Source organism: Lissotriton helveticus, chromosome 8, assembly GCF_964261635.1.
Source record: "Lissotriton helveticus chromosome 8, aLisHel1.1, whole genome shotgun sequence".
In the NCBI taxonomy this organism is placed as follows: Eukaryota; Metazoa; Chordata; class Amphibia; order Caudata; family Salamandridae; genus Lissotriton; species Lissotriton helveticus.
Genome location: NC_136069.1, coordinates 1,471,724,012 through 1,471,749,577, shown reverse-complemented (window position 1 = coordinate 1,471,749,577; position 25,566 = coordinate 1,471,724,012).

The following is a 25,566-nucleotide window of genomic DNA, read 5'->3' as shown; positions in this document are numbered from 1 at the left end:
CAGGCAAAGTGGGCGTACCCAAACTGTTAGCGACTGAAAGCAGTCGCTAGCACAGCTATCGCCTATTAGCAAGGCAGGCATAGCGATAAAAAAAATGGCGCTAAGCGCGATTATCGCTATAATCTAATGCCTGCTAAAAACATGACTTTCCTGTTTATCCAATGGGAGGTGGATTTTCAGGCTAAGTCCCCATCTGCATTAATGTGTGAATATCGCTGGATTTCCAGCGATATTCACGCATTTCGCCACTATCGTTGGATATTTTATCACAATGGAGAAAAACGTTGCTAATAGGCTTTCTCTGCTAACATATCCAGCAATAGGCAGCAATTAAAAAAAAATGCGCTAAGCGCATATAGCGATAAATATCGCTATTTCTTGATAATATGCCCCTCCGTGAGTTAGCCTAAAGTACATTCGCTCTTATCCCCAGACCTCACTGTTGCAGAGAGATAAAAATGCACACAAAATGCACCAATCACTCCTCAACCCACATAGTTGTCAACAGGTCCCAAAACTTCAGACTGTTCACACTATCAAATGTACTCGAGAAAAACATAAAAGCAAGATAAATGGAGCTGCGCTTAGCTAATTTATACTTGTCGATCAGCAGGCGTAAATTAAGACATTGTTCTATCATCCCTAGTCCAGGATGGAAATTGTTAGAAATGGGGCTTCTGGTTGGCTAGGGTATGCACCTAAGCCAGGCAGAACCCAGCACTCTAGTCAGGGCAAGTAAGTTACACACCAAAGATAACCTGTGATCTCCCTCTGGTAGCTTGGCACAGAGCAGTCCTAATTTAAGAGGCAATGTGCAAAGTATTTCTTCAATACAAACACACACACACACACACACACATAGTGAATCACTGAAAACACTACAAAAAGTCTCCACACCGTTGTGGAAAAATTAAGGTTATTTATATGACTAAAATAAGACCAAAACCACATATAATCGAATATGTAGGTCAAGAGATATTAACTTTTACATATTTCAAGGCAGTTCTTTAAAACTCAACTGGACTTGTATTAAAGTTTTTATGGTAATTTCTTATGGTTGTGTGCAGGACAGGCACTCAAGCCTTTGGGGATTCTGCAGCAGTCCTCCGACCAATTGGTGAATCCCAATATCCTTTACAGAACCACATCTCAGGATGAAAACCGGATGCCCGGGGCATCGTCATGGTGGACCACCTGCAGCGGCTTATTGCGGATGAGGTGGCCCTTGCTGATGCTGGCAGGGTGCTGCACTCTCAAGCGGCCTCTCCAGGTGGCCTCCTTCGGTGCGATGATGGCATCACTGCAGCACAACACACGCGCCAGTGTCGAGAGGTGGTGCAGCACTACACATGTGCTGGTTTAGGGAGATAGGGCAGAGCTACCCACACGCTGGCAGAGGGAGCCACACAGGCACTGGTGTAGGGATCTGGTGCAAACTACACATCCACTTCAGTAGGGAGATGGTGCAGCACTACCCACTTACTGGTATTGAGAGCTGGTGCAGCACCATACACACACTGTATTCACTGCGGTTAAGAGCTGCTGGATTTGCAGGGGTGAAGGCGTGCTCCACCCATGCTAGATCAGGGAAACTTTGAAGCACTCCACAAGCCCTAGAGATAGGAAACAACAGTTTCCCACACAAGGCTCTTGGCTTCTCCCATAGCAGAGTGCGGCTCCTTGCCAGGAATGCCTCTGCAGGGAATGGTTAAATACAGGACAGACAGTGAGGTCTTTGCTGAAACAACCACAGTTCACTGGTCCCATGGTCCTTGAGCAGCACTGAAGGTCAAGGCAAAAATGTTGATCTTGAGGTCTTAGATAGTCCTGAGACCTCAGAAGAAAACAGGGGGCTAGCCAGCAGGTTCTTGGATTCACTCTGGGGTGTTCTTTGCTTTTTGCAGACCAGCAGGCAGCAGGGCAGCTCAATCAGGCCAAGCAGCAGTCCCTTGGACAGCAAGAAGGCAATCCTTCAGCTCAGCAGGCCTTTACTCAAGTGTAGTTTCTTCCAGGTTCAGTAGTGTACTACTCTGATAGGGCCAGAGCCCTAATACTTATACCCCAAAGTGCCTTTGATGCAGAGGTGGCTTCAAAAGAGCCTTCAGAAGTGCACAAAGATCCGTTGTAGCCCAGCCCCAGCTCCAGACTACCAGTAGGGGGGTAAATCAGCCCTTTCTGTGAGAGCAGGCCACAGCCTATTTAGACGCAAATGTGAGTCATCTCTACCCCTCTCAGCTCAGCAAGGCTATCAGTATGCAGATGAATGCAGATGTATCCCCTGTCATACTAAGCCCTTCCCGTGTGGTGGCTGTCTAGAGGGTAAGCACAAACTGTAGCTGTCACCCAGGTCAGACATGTATTGGTGACAAGCTGCAGGGCGCACAGAGCAAAGAAAAGCACAGAGAAATGCCAACTTTCTAAAAGTGGAATTTCAAAAATAGTAGTGTTAATTCCAACTTTGCCATTAAAGAGGAATTTTTATTTTTCTGAGTTTTATATAGCGCGAACTTGACCCAAAAGTATCAGAGTGCTTTACTTGAGCACCAGTTGCGTTACATAGGGACACATTCATTTTTGTTAGGCACAGGGAGATTAAGTAATTTGCCCAGAATCACAGGATGTTGAGCGTCATTGGCGAGACTCGAACCTGGTTCCCCAGATTTGAGGTCTACTCAACCATTTATCATCACTATTCCAAACATACCAAACATCAGAAAGATACTCCTTTCTGATCAGGAATTACCATTTTAAAGCATTTAAGGGGATGCCCTATGCTGGCCTATGGTAGAAGTAGGCCTCGCAACAATGAGAAAAGAATGTAGCTGTTTATCACTTCCAGGACATGTAAAACATAAAAGTACATGTTTTGCCTTTAAGTTACGCAGCACCCTGTCCCTATAGTCACTTAGGGCCTACATTAGGGGTGACTTATGTGCAGTACAAAAGGGAGTTTAAGGCTTGGCAAGTGGTTTTAAAGGTCTAGTCTAAGTGGCAGTAAACTGCACACACAGGCCCTGCAATGGCAGCGGCCTGAGACAGGTTTGAGAGGCTACTTGGGTGGGTAGTACAACAGGTGTTGCAGGTCCACTAATAGCATTTAGATTACATCCCTTGGGTATGGTATGCCACTTTACAAGGGACATCTAAGAAAACTAAATATGCCAAGCAGGTGTATTCCAATGTAACCATGTTTTAGGGGAGAAGCACATGCACTTTAGCACTGGTTAGGAGTGGTAAAGTGCTCAGAGTCCTGTGGCCAACAAAACGTTACAGCAAAAAGAGAGAGGCAAAAGCCGGAAAGTTGGAGGAAGACCACTCTAAGGATGGCAGGTCTAACATAAACAATACTGCATCTCAGACAAAATATTGTTGCTTAAGGACTAGGGGCCAGATGTAGGTATAGAAATACCGGTCGGTAAAGGGCGAAAATACCGAATTTTGGCCGTTTCCGACCAGTATTTGGATATTGAGATGTAGGGGTCAAAAAATCGTCCGATTCGGTAAATTTACCGATTCTGTAAATTTACCGATTCGGTAAAGTTACAGAATCGGTAAATTTTCCGAATCGGTAAATTTTCCGAATCGGTAAAGTTACCGAATCGGTATTTTTACGGAATCAGTAAATTTAACAAATCGGAAAATAAGAATTGGTAAAATTGGTTTTTTGAGATGTAGGTGACCTCTAAAATACGGAATATGCATGAAATTCGGTATTTAAGAGTCTGTATTTACCATGGATTGAAAGCAGGTGGTAACCAGGTGCAGGCTATAAAAAAAGGCCCAAAATGCAGCAGTGTGACCAGAATGGCGGCATTCTACATGATTGCGAGGCGGCTACGGCTACAGGCAGAAGGAGAGAGGATCTGAGAAGGGAGGAGCAGGTCTACAGGCAGAGGATCACCCTATTCCAACTGACTGAGCCAGAGATTCTACAAAGGTACAGGCTACACCCCCAAACCATCCTGGAGTTGATCAGGGACCTGCACCCATTTTTAGACCACGCAACAACAAGGGTGCACGCCATCCTACCCCATGTGCAGGTGCTGTGTAGACTACACCTGCTTGCCTCTGGGAGTTACCAGACTGTGATCGCTGTGGCAGGTGGGGTGTCTCAGAGCTGCCTGTCGCGTTTTTTCAGGAAGTTCCTAGAGGCAATGATGCAGAGAATGGAGCATTACATCAGCTTCCCAGAAACTCACGCAGAACTGCTGAAGACCAAAACTGACTTTTATCAGATTGGGCATTTCCCACACGTCATCGGCTGTATTAATGGCACCCACATCCCAATATGCCCACCTGCTGCCACAGAGTACATTTACCGAAACAGAAAGTCAACCCACACCATAAATGTACAGGTAATCTGTGATGCAAAGTACATGATCACGGACATCGTGGCCAAGTTCCCAGGAAGTACCCACAACTCCTACATCTTTCAAAACAGTGGGATCTACACATGCCTGACAGCGGGGGAATTTGGCGAAGGATACCTGCTAGGTAAAATACTTGTGACAATCCCTGATAGATATTGCAGATGTATGTGCATGTGAGTAATGTCTTTCTCATTTTCAAATAGGGGATAGTGCATATGCCGTCCGCTCTTTCATCCTGACACCCTACCTCAACCCTTCCAACCCCAGCCAGAGGCGATACAACAAGGCACCACTGTTCCCAATAACCTGCACGCCCACGCTCGCGCGCATTGAAGGCACCCCAGGCGCGCAGTGCTCATTATTTAGCGCGCACATTCTGAGACTGTTCGCGCCGCCGCTTTTAACATGCGAGCGGCGCGAAAACCCGTAATTTTCTGTTCGCGTTCACGTGCAAATGGCCCTTGCACTTGCTCTATTCCTTTCCTGCCAGTGCACCGCTGCGGGGCTGATTTTGGGCCATTGAGTTAGTATTCATATTAATTGTAGCGCACACGGGCTGCAATTGCAGCCCGTGTGCGCTGCAATTAATATGAATACAGACGCTGAAGAGAAAGGGAGGAGGCGCCTGTCAGACAAAGGCTCGGAGAGGAAGAGGGCGGCGGATCCGAGCAGGGGAAGAGAGGCCGGAGCAGGAGGGGCATAGCTGCCAAGGTTTAAGATTCCCATGTGTGACAGTTTCATAATTTCAGTGCAATTATGAGTGACATTTCAAGGACTATGAGTGACAATTTCTCGTGAGGAAAATCAAGCAATGAAGACACGGGAAACATTAAAATATTAGAAATTACAACGGAGAGTGAGGCTGAGGCACGCACAGATAACAGTTAGGCTGTATTTCATTATGTAAAGACTAGTTTAGGAGCCTCAATCCCAATAAAAATCCTTACCCCGAGCTGGGTGGCCGACCCCAATCGGTGAGCGGTGCCCCTAGCTGCCCAGCAGCAGGCACCAGATCACATCAGCTGCTGCAGGCAGCCTGACACTGAGCTACAGGCGCTTCTGACAGTGACCTCCGGCTCAGCTCTGGAGTTGCTGTTGGATCCGGGCCGACACTGCAGGCAAAGATGTTGGTAAGGGACCCAGCACCAGCACAAGGACCTCAGATTCCAGACCCTGCCCTCTCAGTACATTTGTGTTAACAATGACAAAAACTCAGGGCTGGCAACTGGTAAAACACTGTCTACTTACGGATCTTTAGTCAGATTGGCCCGTCAGCGAGTCACACTGCAACAATGCAGCTGTGTACTCAGGCCGCGAGCCACACACCCTGCGGAAATCTGCCTTGTTCTTAGACTTTGGTCCAGGTTGCTGGCTGTCCTCGGCCGGCTCGGAAATTATAATTGAATGCCGCTGATCATAAATAGAGCAGAGCACCGGCGGCCCGGCTGGTCATATGGAAACAGTAGCATTGTAGACCGAGCTGCAGCATGATTCTGGACGGCCTAAGTTCCTTGCAACCAAACTACCCGCTCTGGCAGTGTCAGCCAGCAGTACGTGACGTACTACCACTGCCCCTCGGTAAAAGCTATAGGGATGCATAGTTTTAGGAATACAGAGGAGGCCTTTTGAGAGCATGCAATCAGAAGATGTTAAATTCTAAAAATAATTATGCTATTTGCATATGGGATTTCGCATTGGACTGTAGTATTTGTATAGAACCTAGTCCCCCTCACCCCCCCAATGTGGGGTACCCAAGCGCCTACTTACACAGACTGCGTGCTACTCATGTCTAAGTCATACACTTGGAGTCATACCAATATCAGAAACCTCATTTGCAATATATTAAATCAAGACTCTGTACATTAGCCTAGGAGCTGTTTTTTTTCGGTTGTACGTTGTTTGGAGACTTTTGCTACCAGCCTTTGCCAAACACAGATTGCCAGCCTTTGTCGTGGGCCCCTCCTTCCCATAAAATCAGGAAAACATAGGGTCTGGGCCTCTCTCTGATGTCACGTGAGTGACCCGGCCCAAGAGGGAATCGATGTCAGAGAGGCCCTACAACATGAAACATGCAGTTAGATACCTCACACGGCGCCGGTCCGGCCACCTATTACACCTTCTGAGCATTACTACCAGCTAGCACCTGATCGCGTGGTGCGAGACACAGGCTGGTAAATTTAACATATTTCAGCTGCAGATTGGAGTCCGATTGCGGTGGTTATGCCTCTCCATTGCCATTGGCGGCAGCGATACAGACTCTGCCAAGGCCACCCAGGAGGCTGCAGGCACTGGCAAGATCAGGGCACGATCCACTGTGGGCCACTGGAATAGGAGTTTACCGCCCGGTGGCCCCAGCCCGCCTCCAGTGTTTTTAAGGATGGACAGTGAGTTCCCCCACTCACTCACTCACAGGTAGCCATAGTCACGCCGCGATCACTGAGACAGAAGCCATATCACACACTGTGCAATTAGCGGGACACCTTGCAGTAACCGGATGCACATGTTTTCTTTCTTATTAGCACACCAGCTTGAATACACACCTCCCGCCCAGCATCCAATGAGCACCAGACAACTGTCAAATGCCTGAAGAAAAAGTCAACACATAAATAAAAGGCATTGTCATTTACAATACCAGTAGCTCAAACTCGTCGTAAATGTGTGACCTATTGCATTGCAAATTCTTGTTTTATAATGTTTTTCCCATTCTGCTGGAGTCTTGCGGGAGTCAATGCGGCACCTGTACTCCTGTGGGCCTGAAAATGTTTCAGAATTTGGCCCCAGGGGGATCTCTCTGATATAAAATACTGTATATAATATCTGTTTTAATATTCAGAAATTTGCACACGTACAAGAAGTAATACTTTTAGAATGTCAGAGTTTTCTTTATGTGAAAGAAAGAGTATGCTGATATCTTGGAATAGCTGTGATGATGGGGCACGGAGGGCCTGGAACAATGTAGCCATGCATCACCCCAAAGTTAATAAAATGCTCACTGCCCACATCCACCTGCATTTGGAGTTTATATGATTGCATAATATTGCTTGCTATTTCCAGTCCTTATAAATGAGGCGTGGTATATAAAGGGCTATACAAAAACACATTATTGTTCCTGCTATTATTATTAGCACACCAGAAGAGGTTGGGCATCAGAGAGAATTGTGGGACAGGTGACAATGAGACAGAAGCCAGGGCAGAGGCAGGCCAATTAGGGAATAAGTACCAAAAAGAGAACCGAGGGTGGAGGGTGAAGGTGGGACGAAGAGGAACTGCGACGTTTTCGGTAGTAGCTGAGCTCTGGTGACATGGTGCCACCCCTCCCACAGTATGCCCCACAGCAGCTGGCAGGCCATAGATATCCACCAACACCAGCTCCTTGTGCTCGGACCAGTGACACTGTAACTCCTCTCTCTCGGCCTTCACTTCATGCGCCACCCACCACCCTAGCCAACCACAGGCTGGGATTTCTCATCCCTGCTGCGGCGACACCTGTTGTTTCAAAGGAGGCGACAAAGGAGAGAAACCGCAGCTATACCGAATGTGGTTAAACCGGTGCACGGCCAGAAATCAAGGGACCCAGAAAGACGTAACCACACCGACGTATAAAAGCAGCGGAGTAACAGCCGGGCAAAATGATAGCTGCCTCGAAAGAAAACCAAAGTATGAACGCACTTCTAGATGACATAGCCTCATTCCATAACCATGGTTAACGTCACTCAGCAGATTTAAACAAGCATAAGCCTCTGTGTATCCAAATTGCAAATCTGCCTTAAGACCCTTAATGTGGCGCCGTGGGTGTGGAAAAGCACAGTATTATCAGTTTTTTTAACAAAAGTTTGGAGGGATATTTGGTGCTGCACACGCGTGCGGTCTGGTTTCTGGCGCACATAGCCATGGCTGCAGCGCACAGAGACCCTAAACTGCCGCATACAGAGGAAATAATTTAGAGGGAACATTGCAAGGCACACAAATCTACTCGGAACATTGTGGAGTGCACCTTTGGGCTGATGAAAAGCAGATTCCGCTGCTTCCACAAAAGTGGAGGGGCACGGCAGTATACACCAATAACCTGCTGTAAGATGATTGCAACTTGTGCAATGTTGCACAACCTTGCTACTAAGGATGGCATGGAGGTGGAATTGAGCAACTATGAGGACCATGATGATGTACATGCACTGCCTGAACCCAACACAGCCGGAGTTGCGACACCAACAGATGGCAGACACAGACGGGCAGAGATCACACGCAACTACTTTTAAGTAAGTAAAGAGACACAGACAGGTGGAGTATGCACCCAACGTAGTTTAATTTTGTCACTACGCAGGTTTCTAAAGCACAATTGTGCAACACAAATTGTATCTATTCAATGATGTAAGTCCTGGGTAACTTCCCCATTAACTGAACCACTCATTTGCGTCCACGCCTACCAGTGCCAGATGTTGGTGGCTGGCTGTCTTCACTTGGCATTTGGGCTGTTGCCTCACCATGGCACCTGCTGCTCCTCCGTGTCTCAACGACAAGGGGGCTTGCCATGCGGCTCCTGCTTGTGCTTCCTTCACTCTCTGGCACATTAAGAGCAGCAGTTTGTGCATTTATCAGCACCTCAACAGCACTGGTCATCCTAGCAATGCCCCTGGACACCTCATTACTATTTTGCGTAAGTCCCTCTTGCATAGCAGGGAAGTGGCTGTGGCCAGGCGGTTGATGGCTTTATTTTGTTGCTGCGCACGCTGCCTCTCCTTGCGCCTTGATGACATTTCCTGATCTAGTTTGGTGCACAGTAGCTGCACCGATTGAGTCATATCATGCATCCCTGCAGCCATTTCCTTGTTGACATCAACTAGTTCCCTGATGCCCTTCCTTATGTCTTCCATATTGTTGTTTAGGTTCCTCATTTGGCGTTGGACAGACATGATGGCCTTCCCCTGCATCCTCTGGATTTTTACCCTGCTCCCCTCAAGGCCACGGAACACACTTGGACCCCCCACACGTGCTGCTACACTGCTTTCTTGGAGCCTGCGGCGTCTGGTTCCGGTAAGGCACACCTCTGCACTGGACTGCAGTGTGGTAGAGCTACCTTCCCCAGGCAAGGTGTGTGTGTCTTACCCCTCCATGTCAACTGCAGATGACTCAATTTCCACTAGTGTGGCAACTACATGCCTCCTGCTCTGTTGTGATGCAGGTGTTGTCACAGGCAGTGATGCAGGCATTTCTGGTGATGACAGTAACAGAGGGGATTGTGTACGTTCTGGGGACGCCTGCAGCTCTGGAGCCATTTCTGAGTTTTGGGATGGTGGTTGTGTACTTGGCGCACCTGTGTCCTCTGATACATTCTGTGCACTTGGACCGGGCTCCTGGCTCTCATCCCTCTCTGGTGCCGTGCCTTCCGTCTCCCGGGAACGCCTGCGAGATGTCTCACCTGTGGACATATGAGCGTACATTAGCTAAGCGCTACTGCCTCACAGCCAATACAATTAAATGCTTTTCACCTGAGCAATGTACATTTTGCCTGTGCTTCATTATGTCTGAAATTATTTCCCTGACTTGGTGGTTGCTGTGCTGTATGACATGGTCTTTCCTTTACTGACTACATGTCCTATAATGCATTGCTCCGGTATAGTGCTAGCTGTACTGGACTGGGGTTCACTTAGCCACATAGGGTAAAGGGAAGGATGATGGGGTGGGGGGGATTGCTGTGCATGTGTCTTACCTTTTCTGCTGGCAGCTCTGGCTGAGCTGTCTACATCTCCCAGTCCGCAGACGCTTTCAGGTGTCGATGGTGGACACCACCAGCTCCTCCAGGTCAGTAAGGGGGGTGATGGGTTCTTCCCTCCGCCAGTTTTGCTTGCCTGCTTGTGGTGTTCAAATTTGTTTTGTTTGGTCAGGCTCCTGAGGTCGTACCACCTCTTTTTAAGGTCCTCTATGTTTCTAGGAGTCACTCCAACTGCATTCACTTTTTCTTGAATGTCCAGCCACATTTTCCTTTTGGCAGATTCAGCCACAGTGAGGGACTGCCTGCCAAACAATTTTTGGTGCACCTTCACCACCTCCTCCATAAGGACCTGCAGCTCTATGCTGCTGAATTTTTGTTTCCTCTTCCTCTCTGGATTATCTTTGGCTGTGCTACTTGCCATTTTTCCAATTTAAAAGTGCACAAAACTTTTTCTGTTGCTCAGGGACTCGGCTCAGCTCCAACTGCCTCTCCAGAAGCTTCTAATTAGTTGCAGCTGCCTCTGTAGACACTTCCTGGTAGGGAGGGGGAGGGTGCTAGCACCTGATTGGCTGCCTGCTTCAGTTTCACTTTTATTTGCTTTCCGATTCGATATTTACCGATTCGGTATTTACCGAATCGGTATTTCCAATGCATTCCTATGGACCAAAAGGCCCGTAGGAATGCATTGGAAATACCGATTCGGTAAATACCGAATCGGTAAATACCGAATATGTAAATACCGAATGGTCGATTCCGAATTTTACCGATTTGGTAAAATATACCGATTTTTTTACCTACATTGCATTTACAGACTCATAAATACCGAATCGGTAAAATTCGGTATTTAAGAGTCGGTAAATTTCAATACATACATCTAGCCCTAGGTAACCAGTCTATCTAAAATGATTCGGCCTACTAATTTGACTGAAGAATCCAACAAATAAATGGGGTGATAGTGGGATGGCTCCTAGTGATTTACCTTTTTAAACACTGGTAGAATGATTGCTGTCCTCCAGGACTGAGGCGGACCAACCTGACAAGCACCAATAAGCAAATTGGTTAACAGAGGTGGCCAAAATTCATATTTACCCTTGTATAACTCTATGGGGACAACGTCTGGGCTAGCCACTTCATTGGAAGGACTCATAACAATGGCAGTTATAACCTCTTCCAAGGAGAAGATGTTAACGGGAAAGTGTGGTGGTTCAAAATCAGTGTGTCGAACTCCACTATATATAGAGCAATATATTCTACTAAAGTGCTTCACCCATGCCTCAGGAGCTATATTACAGTTCAAAGCAGACTTGGTAGAATCGAGCAAGGAGTTATTGTTGACTAATTTCAAGAAAGTCTGAGTATATTTCATCATAGAAGCATGAACCAGGTTGCCCCAAAGATTATTCTTCACCTCAGCTTTCCAAATTGCCATCGTTACGTTATACTCCCTGCAACAGGCAGCAATTTTGTCCCTATTCCTAGGAGATTTCCTTTGAGTAAAGTGCAACTTTCTATGCACCTATCTACCGGCTTTATTAAACCAAGGAACATCCCTAGACTCTGCAGGCCTCATTGGTTTCATAAGGATCTGCTTTGTAGCTTCCACCAGTATCTTAAAGTCAGCAACCATAGATGTGCTCTCTACCTCGCAAGTGAGGCAGATAAAGATTGTGTTCAGGTTGGATGTAAGTTTGTCAAAAACGAAGGGCCTATTAACATTTTTCCAGACTTGCTTGCTCAAATTATCCTGGATAGACAGATGGAAGTTTACCAATGTTATCTACCACATGCCTCTCTTCAAAAAACGTAATGAGACGGTAAGCAGCAACAGGTCACTAAAAATGCTAGTTTCGAACACCCCATCAGCAATTAGATCCAATTAATCCATAGTAACAAAGATACAATCAACAATAGAACAGTGACCCCTGCCAGTAAATGTGGCTATCTTAAGATCACCAGATCCCTAAAGTTCAAGCGCATTTCATAGACAATAACTGGCTAAGAGTGGGTTAAGCACTGAGCCCCTGGCATCACGAGTCTGGCTTGGACATAAGGAGATAGTCACTTGAAAAGGATTTTGTACCAATAACGTTGAGGTATCACCCAAATTGGCATTAAAATCACCTGCTAACAACCAGTTAAAACACCCGCCCCTTAAGACGCTGGCTATTCTGCAAACTATCACTAAAAGAACAAGCAATGGCATAGCCAATAGGCCTCGCTTTTTGGACCTTATAAGCGTTTAACCATGCATCACATTATGCTGTGTGCTGTGCCACCAGGGATTGAAGAGCTATACAATTACTTCACACTGGGTCATTACAGCCTGATTTAGGAGTATGTTTGCTGTGTGAAAGGGAAACAATATATCATAACCATTGTGCGCCGCTCACTGACACTGCTGCAGACAACACCCATGGTGCACTGTTGCATATCACGCCCACTGATTGTAATTGTAATTGTAATTGTAAAGGCATTTGTAGAGCGCATGGCTACCCTGAGGCCTCCTAGCGCTGTGGACTCTGGACTTTAAATGCTTCATTTAGCTAGATGGAAATAGGATTGTTTTCAATAGTTTGCGGAAAGCTAGGTGGTCGCCCACCAGTCGGATGTGGTCTGGGAGGGTGTTCCAACTTCTGGACGCCACATAGGATAAGCGCTGGCCTCCACTTCTAGTTTTCAAGATTTTGGGAATTGTTGCAAGACGTTTGTTGCCAGAGCGAAGAGTTCTATTAGGATGGTAAGGTACAATCGTTGCCTGAAGTATTGGAGGGCTTTTTGCAGTCAGGATCTTGTGAGTGACACAGAGGACTTTGAACTGGATCCTTTCTGCCACGGGTAGCCAATGCAAAGAGGCTATAGCTCTTCTGGCTGATTCTCTGCGGGGGATGTTCATGAGAAGTCTGGCTGCACAATTCTGCACCGCCTGTAGACTCATTATTGTGGACCGTGGTGAACCAGCATAAAGAGCATTAGCGTAGTCCAGGCGTGAGAGAATTAGTGCTTGGACCACTAAGTTCTTGGACTCCCATGATGGCAGTGGGAAGACTTTCCTCATCATCCTAATTAATCCAAAGCAGCATCCTGCAACTTTCTGTGCTTGGACTTTCATGTTAAGTTTGTTGTCCAGCCATACTCCCAGGGATTTGATTTGGAGCTTTACCTAGACACTTAGGCCAAAAGGTGATGACCCCCTCCGGAAGTGGTTTACCCAAGAGCATCAATTCAGTTTTAAGTTATAAAAAGGAGCTTTCCATCCAGGTTGAAATTGTTTTCACATAGTTGGCTAGATTGTCTGGACTGTTTCCTGGATGGTTGAGGGAAACTATCAATTGTGTGTCATCAGCGTAAGTAATGATTAAAATTCCAAAGGGTTCAACAATTTTGGCCAGAGGACTCATATAAATGTTAAAAAGTGTGGGGCTCAGGAAAGAGCCCTGCGGAACCCCACATCTCAAAGGCATGCTCCTAGATGTACAGTTTCCCTCATAAACCTGGAAAGATCGGCCCCCCAGAAAGGACTTTAGCCATCCTAGTGCAACCCCCGTTACCCCTGCTTCTCTAGTCCTAGAGATAAGCAGATGATGGTTAACGGTATCGAAAGCTGCACTCAGGTCCAAGAGGAGGATGGCTGCCGAACCTCCGGCGTCCATGATCTTTCTAGTTTCCTCGGTCACAGCAATTAGAGCTGTTTCTGTGCCTTGTTTGGGTCTAAAGCCTGTTTGTGTAGGGTGAAGGCGACCCTTCTCCTCAAGGAATGCTGAAAGTATAGCATGTACATGCTTTTCTGTGATTTTAGCGATACCTGGTAGTAGTGATATAGGTCTGTTTTCGAGAGGATATCTGGGTCAGCTCCTACTTTTTTTAGCAGTGCCATCACCATGGCTTGTTTCCAGGGTGAGGGGACATTGCCGGTACTTAATGACAGATTTATGAGTTCTATTATGGTGGGTCCCACTGCGTGAGAGACTTGATTTAGGACGTTGGGTGGAGCCGAGTCCTCTGGGGAACCAGATTTTAATTTGTTGAGATAGGGCTTTAAGGTTTCCAGATTCATAGGGTGAAAAGCCTCCAGGGCTTTTCCAGCCCTACTCTCATTGGTGTCCAACTGAGTGGAGTTTAGAGGAGTGGTAGGAGTTGGAAAGGTTCGATAGATGGATTGAATTTTAGTGTGGAATAATTCCGCTAAATCATTACATCGTTTGATTGTATTCTCTGCTGGAGGTGAGGGAGGAACCGGGGTAGTGATTGTTTTGAAAATTCAAAAAATGTCATGCGCAAAACTGACCAAACTTCCATGGGTTTATTATTTCTAGCACTATTGCAGGATATCCCCCAGGGACAGGACTCTTTCTTGTTTAGGTTTGGGGACCCAAAATTCTTCAAGAAGGTCAGGCTTAAGATTCTGGTGACCGCGGTTAGAAACTGGGTATTTGTCAGGAAGAGGCTTAACATTCCCTACTATGCAGCGCAGGCCCCGATATGGGATTCCCCTGGGACACCAGCCTGTCTTGACGACCAACTGTCTCGACCATTGAAGGCAGCAGGACTGGAACACTGGGGGGACCTACAGGAAGGAACCCAGATCCTGACATGGGACGCTCTCTCCAATTTGACAGAGGGATCACTCACCAGGTTCAAGTACTACCAGCTGTCTGGTTGGTGGTCAACCAGAAGGGAGGGCAACAAAACCCCAAACCCAAGATTTGATGCTGTAACTAGAAGAGGAAGGTGGAAGAGTCAAATTGCATACTGGTATACATAGATGCTCGAGGAGGACGATGTAACTGAACCTGAACTGAAAAAACTCTGGATGAATAAGTTAACCACGGATATTATTAACATTAGAGACTGGTGGCTTGACTCCTTTGCTATCCTACATTCAGTAGTTAAACCCGCAATGTTAAAAAGAAATCATCTATATACTATGTATCGGGTTTATATAACTCCTAAGAAATTAGCGAAGATCACCAAGCTAGAGCATTGTTGCCCGAGATGTCGCCATCCGGAAGCTGACGATGTTCACATGTTTGCTGACTGTCCCGAATTGAAAGGTTACTGAGAGAAAATCACCGATTTCTTGGGAGAGGTTCTAGGGGTCCACTTGGTAATAACTATAACTACCATCCTGACGGGGCTAAGTATGGGCTATAACATCAATGACCCCTCTACAAAACTTGTCTTTTAAGTCATCCTCCTTGCAAGGCGAGAAATATGTAGAGCCTGGAAGGACACAGCCCCCCCCACCTTCCCATGCTGCTCACGACAAATCATCCTTACCAGTAAGTCCGACTTGGCATGCGATCCTACAAGTTTGGTTAAAGTTTGGGCGGCCCTCGAGGCATGGCAACACAGTTGATTGGTTTTCCAATAATTTATCTGGAGCCTTGCCGGTTCCCTTGACTCCAAAGTAGCACGGGGCACCAGTTAAACTGTGAAACGGAGTATGGATGGGAAAGCAGTGGCTACTTGAGGGCCTAGGTTCACCTATCCCGCTTTTGGTCAAGCATAACAACAAGGGCCGGATCAGGACGACCAAACAGCGCAAAGGTTACCAGTTTCCCATCAAGACTTCCAATAATGGTATATGAGGATTACCAAAAAAAACCAACAAAAAAAAAAATTTCATGCGGGGTAATAGTGGCTGAGGAGATTTTGGCTTCATAGTAGTTTGCTTGGGTTTTGCATATTTCCAATTTGCATGCAAATGTACAGTACTACAAAAAATATAAGTTGTATAAGTTTAAAAATAAATTATGGCCTGGGGGAATATGCACACTGCAGCCCAGTAGTGCCCTGGCGAGCTTTGGTGGGATTTCGAGTGCAGCTGTGCGCACTGCATCCCAAGAGAGTACGGAGGCGCTACTGTGGAACTAAATGTGCAACTGGAGGGGTGCACATTGCAGCCTTTTAATCCCCAAATGATCTTTGGTGAAACCATGAGACATAAGTGCAGTTGAGGGGTGGTCATGGGAGCTGTGCATACAGCAGCTCAGGAGTGACCAAAGGAGCGTCAGCGAACGATATGCACAGCAGGAGGAGTGCCCTGGTGCACACTGCCACTCCGAGTGTATGGATGAGTTTTTGAAGGTGGGAGGCCCGAGCACAGCAAACAACAGAGCCTTCTCAAGTTTCTCAGGCAGCTCATCAGAACGTTTACTCATATGCTGCCCCTTGCACTAACTGCATGCTTCCGCATAGGAAGTGTAGTGTAGTTCCTATTTTCCTTATAGGTTCTGCGCTTTGGAATAACATACACAATAGGCTTGGCATAGGACTGAGGTCAGTATGCCCTTATCATGTATATTAAACTTAATTACTGTGTACCAGCTAGCTCCGAGGCCACTAGAAACTTCTTGAAGACAAGAAGGGAATAGCTTCTGGCAACCACATAACATAGAACCCTGATTCCTCAGGATAGTGGAAACAATATACTACTTTTCATTCAGTCACTCATCTCAGAGAAGTACATAGAAGAAACAGCCGGTGTGTTTACGATAAAATTTATTGCACAGTTGTTATTCTAGTACTGGTTATATGTGCTGCAACAACTGTTGGACAGTAGCAGAGAATTATGGCCAACAGTGCAGTTAAATAAAAAGGCATTCATTGACTGACCTCCTCTGAACCTTGTTGCTGCTATTCACGGAGGACTGGGAGTCCGACAGGCTTTGCTGTTGTTGGGGAAAAGGAAAGCAGTTTGTAGCGCCGTACTCGCTCTCCCAGAGTGCTATTGGTTCTGTCCTTCTAGAGGAGACTTCTTCGCTGCTGGTCGTTCCTGACTTGACCTCTCTTCCTGCTTTGCTGTGCCCCGGTCTCCCTCCCGCCGCCGCTGTAGTTACCTTAGCGGCCGCCGAGCGGAGGGAGACTACAACTCCCAGCCTGCCCAGCGACCCGGACCCACTCCAGCGGGGTCACCGTGCCCTGAGGCGCTAGAAAAACGCTGCTCCCTCCGCGTTGCGGGACGCGAGCGGGACGCCCGGACGAAGCCCGGACAAAGGGCGGGCCGTCTGAGGCTGGACAAGGTTGGGTTGGGCCCGTTACTCTGCTCGAAAACCTGATCTAAGGAGGTGAGCCTGTGTTATAGCTGGGGGTTATTTATTGAATTGAATTGTTGACTCTTGGAGCACCTGTTTTACCCCGTGCTTCTGAAAAGCATTGTTTGTTTGTGAAATATGCCCGGCAAAAAGTTATCCCCTGCAAAAAACACTATGGACAACTATATCTTTCAGGTAGTTGCCAAAATTAATAGTGACAGGAGATCTTCACTTGGCCTGAGTTCACCGTCTGCCCTGAGTTCACCAACTTCGCCGGCTTCAGTTTTTGCCGAGTCCTCAGAGCAACCTAGCTCCTGCTCTCCACCTGTAAGTGAATCTGACCAAGCTGATACCGCTGTAATGAACCGGTCGGTTCTGATTGAGCTAGACAGCGAGAGTGAGACGGAGACTGATCAACAACTACCCGAGGATAAAGCCCCCACTCCGGTGCCTGCTCCACGATCCACCAGAGGGGCTAAAAAGCCACAGCCACAGCCAAAACGATTTGGGCTCAGATCAAGCCGCAAAAAGATTGCATCGCCCCCTAGCAAATCCGCAAGGGAAGAAGATGACACTCTGGATGACGTTTCTATGTCTCTTACTAGTGGTCAATTTAAGAACTTACTGAGTATGATAGACACTAAGATAAAGGACATTGTTAATCCGCTGTTAGGCAGAATTGATAAACTCACTAAAGAAGTGAATCGCCTTGGGGGTTTACTGAATCAAACCTTATCTGAAGTAGGCAAACTACCAGATGCTGTTTCTAGTAGGGTTGAGTCCAGTAAGGCCTCTTCTTCTTTGGTGGGTGGTGGGGCTTCCTCACTACCAGATCCTTCGGTGGCTTCCTTGATATCCATATTAGATAGTGCAGAGAATAAAGATGTTCCTCCAGATGCATCCTCCGCCCCAGAATCTGTAAATGGCTCGGTAGAGCTGATAGTTGAGGCCTCTCCTTTGGTCTTGGTTTTAGCCAATGTTCCTCTCTTGCAGTCTGGTCAGGAAGAATCTACCTCATCCCTATTGTCTAAAGCACTTTATTGGTTAACAAATAATATGGTAATAACTCCTAGGGGTAAGCACCAATTGGCTGACGAAATAGTAAAGGCTAGAAGGGTGAGGTGGATAGGCAATAGCACAAAGAAGTTTCTGGGTGACTGTGTCATCCTACATTTTTCTGACCCAGAGGTTTTGGCCAATATTCTACCTAACCTTCTACCTCCGCAGCGGAGATCGACTGAAATCATTCCACTCACTTTAGACTTTTTCTATCAGTGTAGTGGGAGGGTCTCTAATAAAACAATGCTAAAAACTAAGTGGAACGTTGTTCCAGCAAAAGGGCGGAGGGAAGTCAAGCAGCCAGAGTGGGGTCTAAATCTAGAGAATAGATTTTCAGCCTTTTCCAATCTTGATGCCTGTGATTGACTCTCTATAAATCTAAGCCCAGTACCACTAGCTAATGGGGATCAAAATTTGGATAGCTTACCTACCCAGAATGTTAATTGCCTTACCAATGATTTGTTGAATAACTCGGTTGTCCAAGCAGATGGTGAGGCTTGTGTACTAAACTCTTTTCCTGGATTACACCAGGGTCGTTTGTCAGGGGTTGCTAACCTACTCTCCTGGAATATAGCTGGTCTGACATCCAAGCTCGATTGTGGGGACTGGCTTGGTTTTGTTACCCAATTTGATATTTGTATATTCCAGGAGACTTGGGCATGCGATCCTGTCTTTGTATTAAGCTATTTGAATTTTTATGTGTCAGCCGTCAAGGGTCCGAAAGGTAGACCTATGGGGGGGCTTACTATCTGGATTCGACAGGCACTAAATCTCTCAGTTAAAAACATAGCTATTGGACACAATGATATCCAGCTTATTAGGATTGCTAATGACAGAACAGGGTCACTTGATATTTACAATATTTATATTAGGAGTTCCAAAGGTCGATCTGAAACATTATTAACCTTGGCCGACCTCATCGAGGAGCACTCCGTTAAAAATAACATTGTTATAGCAGGAGACCTTAATAGGACGTTTGAGCCATTGGTTGCGGGAGATGCTTTCACTGGTGCTGATGAGGATTCCTTCTGGGGCATCCCTGAACTGCAACTGAAACCAGTCTCCCGTTGGACAGAGGACATTATAGCTATTAATGCACTGTGTCTTGAAAAAGGCTTGAGAGCTACGAACGGGAGAACAGCTAGGGATAGAATTGGTTCACCAACTTTCGACAATGGGAGGCACAAAAGTCGAATTGACTACGTGATCTGCAGTTTGCATCTGTGGCCTGCCCTTTGTGATATGGAAGTCATTATAAGATCTGAGAGTGACCATAACCCCCTATGTGTGACTCACAAATGGTGGCCTGCTGAATCAAACTCTCGCTGCACGAAAGAATTAGTTCCTCCGCCCATTATCCCCGAGAACAATATGCGTAGGCTACGTTGGGACACTGTAGCGAGAAATCAGCAGGCTATTGATATTATCAACAGTGAAACTGATCAAGCCATTCTAGCTATGGAACTGGCTAATGCCTCTCCTAAGGATCTGGGTGAAGTGGTCAAAATACATGATACCCTCTTTGGTAAGATCAAGGTGCACTTTCTAAGACCTGATAAGCATAAGGGGGTTATTACCAGAAAAGATGCTAGATGGTATAACTCTGATTGTAGGAAGGCAAGACTCGACCTTGGCCGGGCAATCAAGAAGCGAGACTGTGTGTCTGTTCCTCTAGCTAGGAAAGAATATAAAGTATGCATTGCTAAAGCTAAGAAGGATTGGGACGAGCAACACTGGTGCAAACTGAAAATGGCCAGTGACAGGAAGGATTCCAGAGTATTCTGGAATATTGTAAAATGGGGTTCTGAGAGAGCTGAAGAGTCACCAAGTAATAACGTCTCACAGGAGGCATGGGTTAAATTCTTTAGTTCGCAATACACTCTTAATACCCGGGTCTCAGTTGAGGACAGTACGGTTATGAAGTTTTTTGAAGATGACAATTTTAATTATAAAGAGATTATGTCTGCAATCTGTGCAGTAAAACGCGGGCGAGCTCCAGGTCAAGATGGAGTGCCCGCCGATATATTCTTAAACGATAGTGAACGCTGGTGCAAATATATACATTTGCTTATTAATTCAATTGCTCAAGGAGCAGATGTCCCTGATTCATGGAGGGGAGCAGTTATTATCCCCGTGTACAAGAAGGGGGACCGAGCTCAGCCCTGTAACTATAGGCCTATCAGCCTCATTGACACTGTGCAAATAATCGTGGGTCGCGTGGTGGTCAATAGGCTTCTCGACTGGGCTGAGGATTTTAATATCCTATCTCCATTCCAAGCAGGTTTTAGAAGGGCAACAAGCACGATCGATCAAGTGTTCCGCTTCCAATTATTACAGTGGAAAACCGTGGTTCTGGGGGGGTGTAGCCTGTACGCGGCATTTGTCGACTTGCGGGCTGCATTCGACCTGGTCCCGCGTGCAAAACTGTGGCAGGTCTTGCATAGCTTGGGGGTTTCCGATGAGTTACTAACCCTGATTCTGCGCCTCCACGAGTCTAACTATGCAAAAATTCAGTGGGGCGGCCACGGGATGGTCACTCCTGATTTCCGTGTTGAAAAAGGGGTCAGACAAGGGTGCTCAATGGCTCCTACTCTATTTACATTGTTCATAAACGGGGTAGTTTCTCGATTGGTAACTGCGAATGTTGATGCTCCTTCTCTTGCAGGACTAAAAATCCCCATATTAATGTTTGCGGATGACACCCTAATTTTATCAAAAACCCCTAGTGGACTACAGCGTGCTCTGACAATTTTTGAGAACTTTTGTGGGGAACATGGACTGGAGGTGAATACTACGAAAACTAAACTAATGAGCTTCAAGCCGCAGCGTAGCTTTAAGTCCAAAATTATGATGAGTGGTGGGCCTTTAGAGTTAGTTAAATCATTCACATACCAGTGGAGAAGTGTGGCTCACTGGTTAGAGGAGGCAGACCTGAAGCAGAGGTCAGACCCGGGACCAGGGTTCAATTCCCGACGCGGCAGGGTCTTGAGCCCAAATATCCACGGACTCGATAATTCTCGTTTCGGTGCCTACTCGAATCACGGGTTCACACTCTGCAGCTCTGGGCATTAGCCTGCTTAATCTCCACTACGGCCCTCCCGCGGCGGGATGCCTGGCTTTCACCCTGGGGATGCCCAGTACGGGTATCTCACAGGGAAAAAGCCAGGATGGGTTCCCAAGGCAAGCGCCGAGATGCCTACGGGTAATCGAGCGCTATATAAGAACTCATAATAATAATAATAATAATAATACCTAGGTATCCAAATAGCTGATGACCACAGGTGGAGCCAGCATATAAATATTGCTATTCTGCGACACAAACAAATAGCTGGCACAATTAATTCTGAACACAGGAAGTCGCTAACCAAACCTGTTAAACCAGCCCTATTGGTATATGAAGCAAAGGCTATTGGGTCTGCACTTTACGGCGCTGAAATGTGGGGCTTTGAAAATCTTACATCTCTGCAAGCCTCTGAAAATAAATTTTTAAGAACTCTTACCGGTACACCTAAAAGTACTCCGTTGTTGCCTCTCCGATACGATCTAGGAAGGAAACAAATCAAGGACTTGGCCAGATTACGCCCGATCTTGTATTGGCGCAGACTCTGGACCACTCCTGAGCTCTCACATTATGCCGCGGGTTTTGTGGATGTGATCAAGGCTGATGGCTTTCACAAGATAAGCTGGCTTAAATTATTGAAAACTATATTGTTTGAGCTAGGGTTGAGTTCTTTATGGCAGGACCCTGCTGGGACATCTTTCCCTTCTAAGCGTGTCTTAAAAGATATTTTTTGGGAATGGATTGCTACTAAAACTTTAAATGCTTCAAGCTCTGGGATCATGTCTTCGCATTTTCTTGAGGCTAAAATGTATCCAGTCTTGGAACCATATTGGGATATCATCTCCAAACCAGGTGATAGGAAGCTCTTATTCCAACTGAGAGCTGGTGCACTTCCTATAAAAATATTGACAGCTAAATGGGGTTCAGGTGGAAATAACACCTGCCCAGCTTGTGGGTTGGGGGATGAGTCTCTGGGTCACTTTCTGTTTTCATGCAGATCATATGCTATTCCAAGACGAGTATGGTTAGCTCCTATGTGCAGGAACCTTGGGACATCAAGTAGTTCTGTAGCTATGCGAATTATTTGTACGACTCAAGTTTCTTGGATCCTGATAGCTACAGCAAAATATCTGGGTTGGGCATGGATGCTCAGGCAGAGACTGCTAGTTAAATAACTATTCTCTGCCTGACAATTTAGACAGAGACTGATAGTTAAATAACTATTCTTTGTGTGACAAATTGGTCCTAATGAATTTGACATTACTGCTTTTTATTTATCAATGACCTTGTATCAAGATAGAGACTGCTAGTTAACTAACTATTCTCTGTCTGGATTAATTGATTTTTTGCATTTGTATAATTGCTTTTAGACTCCGGCGTTTCACATCTTGAAAATTATTTTTATCACATGTTTTAATCCTTTTTAACCGAATGAATTTTTATATGTAACCTATAGTGTTGCGTCAATGTGCTGGATTGTAAATTTAATTTGTTTTTAAAATTCTTGTGTATATTATGCTTTTATGAGTAATAACTCGAATAAAGCACTTTTTGACTGACTTGACTGAAAAAGGCATTGTATAGTTCTAGCATTTTGCAATAGTAATGAACACATACATGAAATACAGAATGCATTAAGATAAAGCTTATACGCCTATGATGCCTAACTAGATGTACCTAAGTGTACTTAGCATGTGTGTAGGTCTTAGAGAGCCAAGAATCCCCCTAGGATTTAGCCTAACCCCATTACCTTAGTGGGACTTCATCCTGATCTCGAGCTGGACCCTCCATGATGGGTGGAAGGACTTCTGCCAGCTGGAGCTGTGGCATGACGCATGTTGCAGCGTATCAGGTCAGAGTGTCGGCATGGAAGTCTCGGTCTCCTCTGCTTTACTTGGGCAAAGGGAGGTATGTTTATACCAGATAAGTGCCTTGGAATGTTGGTATTGACGTAATAGTGATTCATGCATATTTAATGAGTTTTTGGAGAAATCAATAATCCTGTGCTAGGGAAAATCCCAAGAGCTTAAGGGACTGTTTCTAAGAATTCGTTGGGACTTAGGTCAGCCACTGTTGGACATGGAGATGACGTATTTAGGATGGACCGTCTTCTGCGCCCAGAGTACACATCAGATAAGGGAAAGCCTATGTTGCTTGTTATTGTGAAGGGAGGGCTAATGTTGGTGAAAGGGCCTTAAGTGGGTGAAAGGGCCTGACTGTCTTTTATAACACGAAGGATTTGTGCCTCTGAAACGGTGCAGCTATGTTAGGGCCTCAATCTAACACATAATAGAAGTGCTCCCAAGTGCCCCGCACTTGTACTCCCTGTCATACCACAAAAGGAAGGCAAGAACCCAATAGCAAGAATGCATGCATCCCTCAATGCTCTCTGCCCTGCTGCCCCACAACTGGCCAGAGGGTGTCAGGGGCAGCAGCGTGCCCCACACCGGTCCTTCCGCACCCATTGCCCAGTTCCATCCCCTCTGCTTTTCCCAGCAGATCCACTGGATGTTCTGCTGCTGCCCACAGCCTGACGCTATCCTTTGCCCGCAGGCAACAGCTGGTACTCAGATGGCCCGCCTTCAACTCCGAGCCTCAGGTTGGGACATGGCAACTCCCTCCCAGGCACAATTCCCTTGCCAACAGCACCCTTCTTGAGGAATCTCATTATGACATGAAGAATTAGTTCCATTTTTCCATTTTTTCAAAGTTCTGGGCTTGATATCCAATTTTTCATCCAGGTATATAGATATGTTAGGGACTCTGGTATATCATAGTCCTCTCTCACCTACTCAATGATGCATTGTTAGATAATGGATGAGGTATAAAGCACAATTGCTTGTCCCTTAAGTGGCCAGACTCATGATTAACATCAGTAAAATTATTTGAAGTAGCGTTTTTTCAATGTGAGCTCAATTGTCTTTATCTGATCATTAAGGGGGTTCAATTGAAGTACTAAGAGAGCCCCAAACTTGGCATTAATTAGCTCAGCTACTTCAGCCTCACTGCTCAAGTTTATCTTCATCAAGTCATTTGTCAGTGTTTCGCTGCCAACATTATTCCATTTGTCCTTGCGGATTTTTTCCTGCATTTGGCTGTAGGTCCATCCCTTGGAGATGTTAAAGATCAATGCTTCAGAAAGCTGGGTGTCTGATGGAGGAAAGTCAGATGAAACGCTAATAACAGTAACAGCAGAACAAATTGGAGGGGAGTTTGGCTGTCCTAGTGGTGTAGAAAGGGATAAGAGAGACTCTACCGTGAAAGGAAGACCTTGCTCTGCCTGCTCAATTTCTTTTGGTATTACCCCCCACAGCACACGCTCAAAACCAATCGATGGTTGAACCTCTTGAGGGCAGGGGCTAAGAAGGTGCTGCCTTGCACTACCGCATTGAGACAAATAGTTGAAGGAAACAAACAGCCAGAAAGATATAGAAATCCGGGTACTTGCCAATGTGATCATTATAGGAGATCAGAGAGATGGCCCAGCCTCTGCCAAGTGATGACAGGCAAAGACGTGCCCACTCTTGGTCTGGTCTTCATCTGGGTGCGTCACATGCTTTTTTGGCACCTCACTTACCCTGCACCTCGCATTGTCTTTGATTTTTGACGCATCTTAGATACTTTGTCCTGATCAAGCGCAACCATTGACTTTTTAAGAACTGAACTCAATTTATTCTTTGAAAATTCATGTGTGTGTATGTGTGTATGTGTACAAATACTTTACACAATGTCTCCGGGATAAGCCTAACACACACAAATAGTAAGGCATAGGCGTAAGAAGTAAGGGGGCCCTCTCCGACCTCCAAACAACAATGTGATAAACACAAAAAGAAGAGGGTCTCCTTTTGCAGAATCGCCATGACCTAGAGTCAGGGAGACCACCAAGAGTTTTGAAACTGCCCTCACACATTGTATACTGTGTCATGCTTCATCATAGGGCTGCGAACACACCTCTGCACAAGGCAATGCTGTAGGTGGAGCAATAGGGAGGGGAAGAGAATACAACATAAAAACATATACCCCACAAGACATCACAAGTGAATAAGGGTGCAGAAATAATAGTTAAAACTAGGCATGGGATATCCTCAATCCCAATTTAATTATGGATTCCTTGCCCAGGTTAAAAAAGGTCAAAAAGATGGCCGAAGGATGGTGGTATGGGAGGCTATTATGAGCCTTCTACCCCTCCATTCTGCTATAATGTCGACATGTTTCAGCCAGTGAAGATAAAAAATACCATGGGTTTTATCAGGACTTACAAAAAAGATCCCTTGGGTTCTAGCCCTACCTCTTTGGTCCAGGGGTAGAGGGTAGGTACCCTTCTCAGTAAAT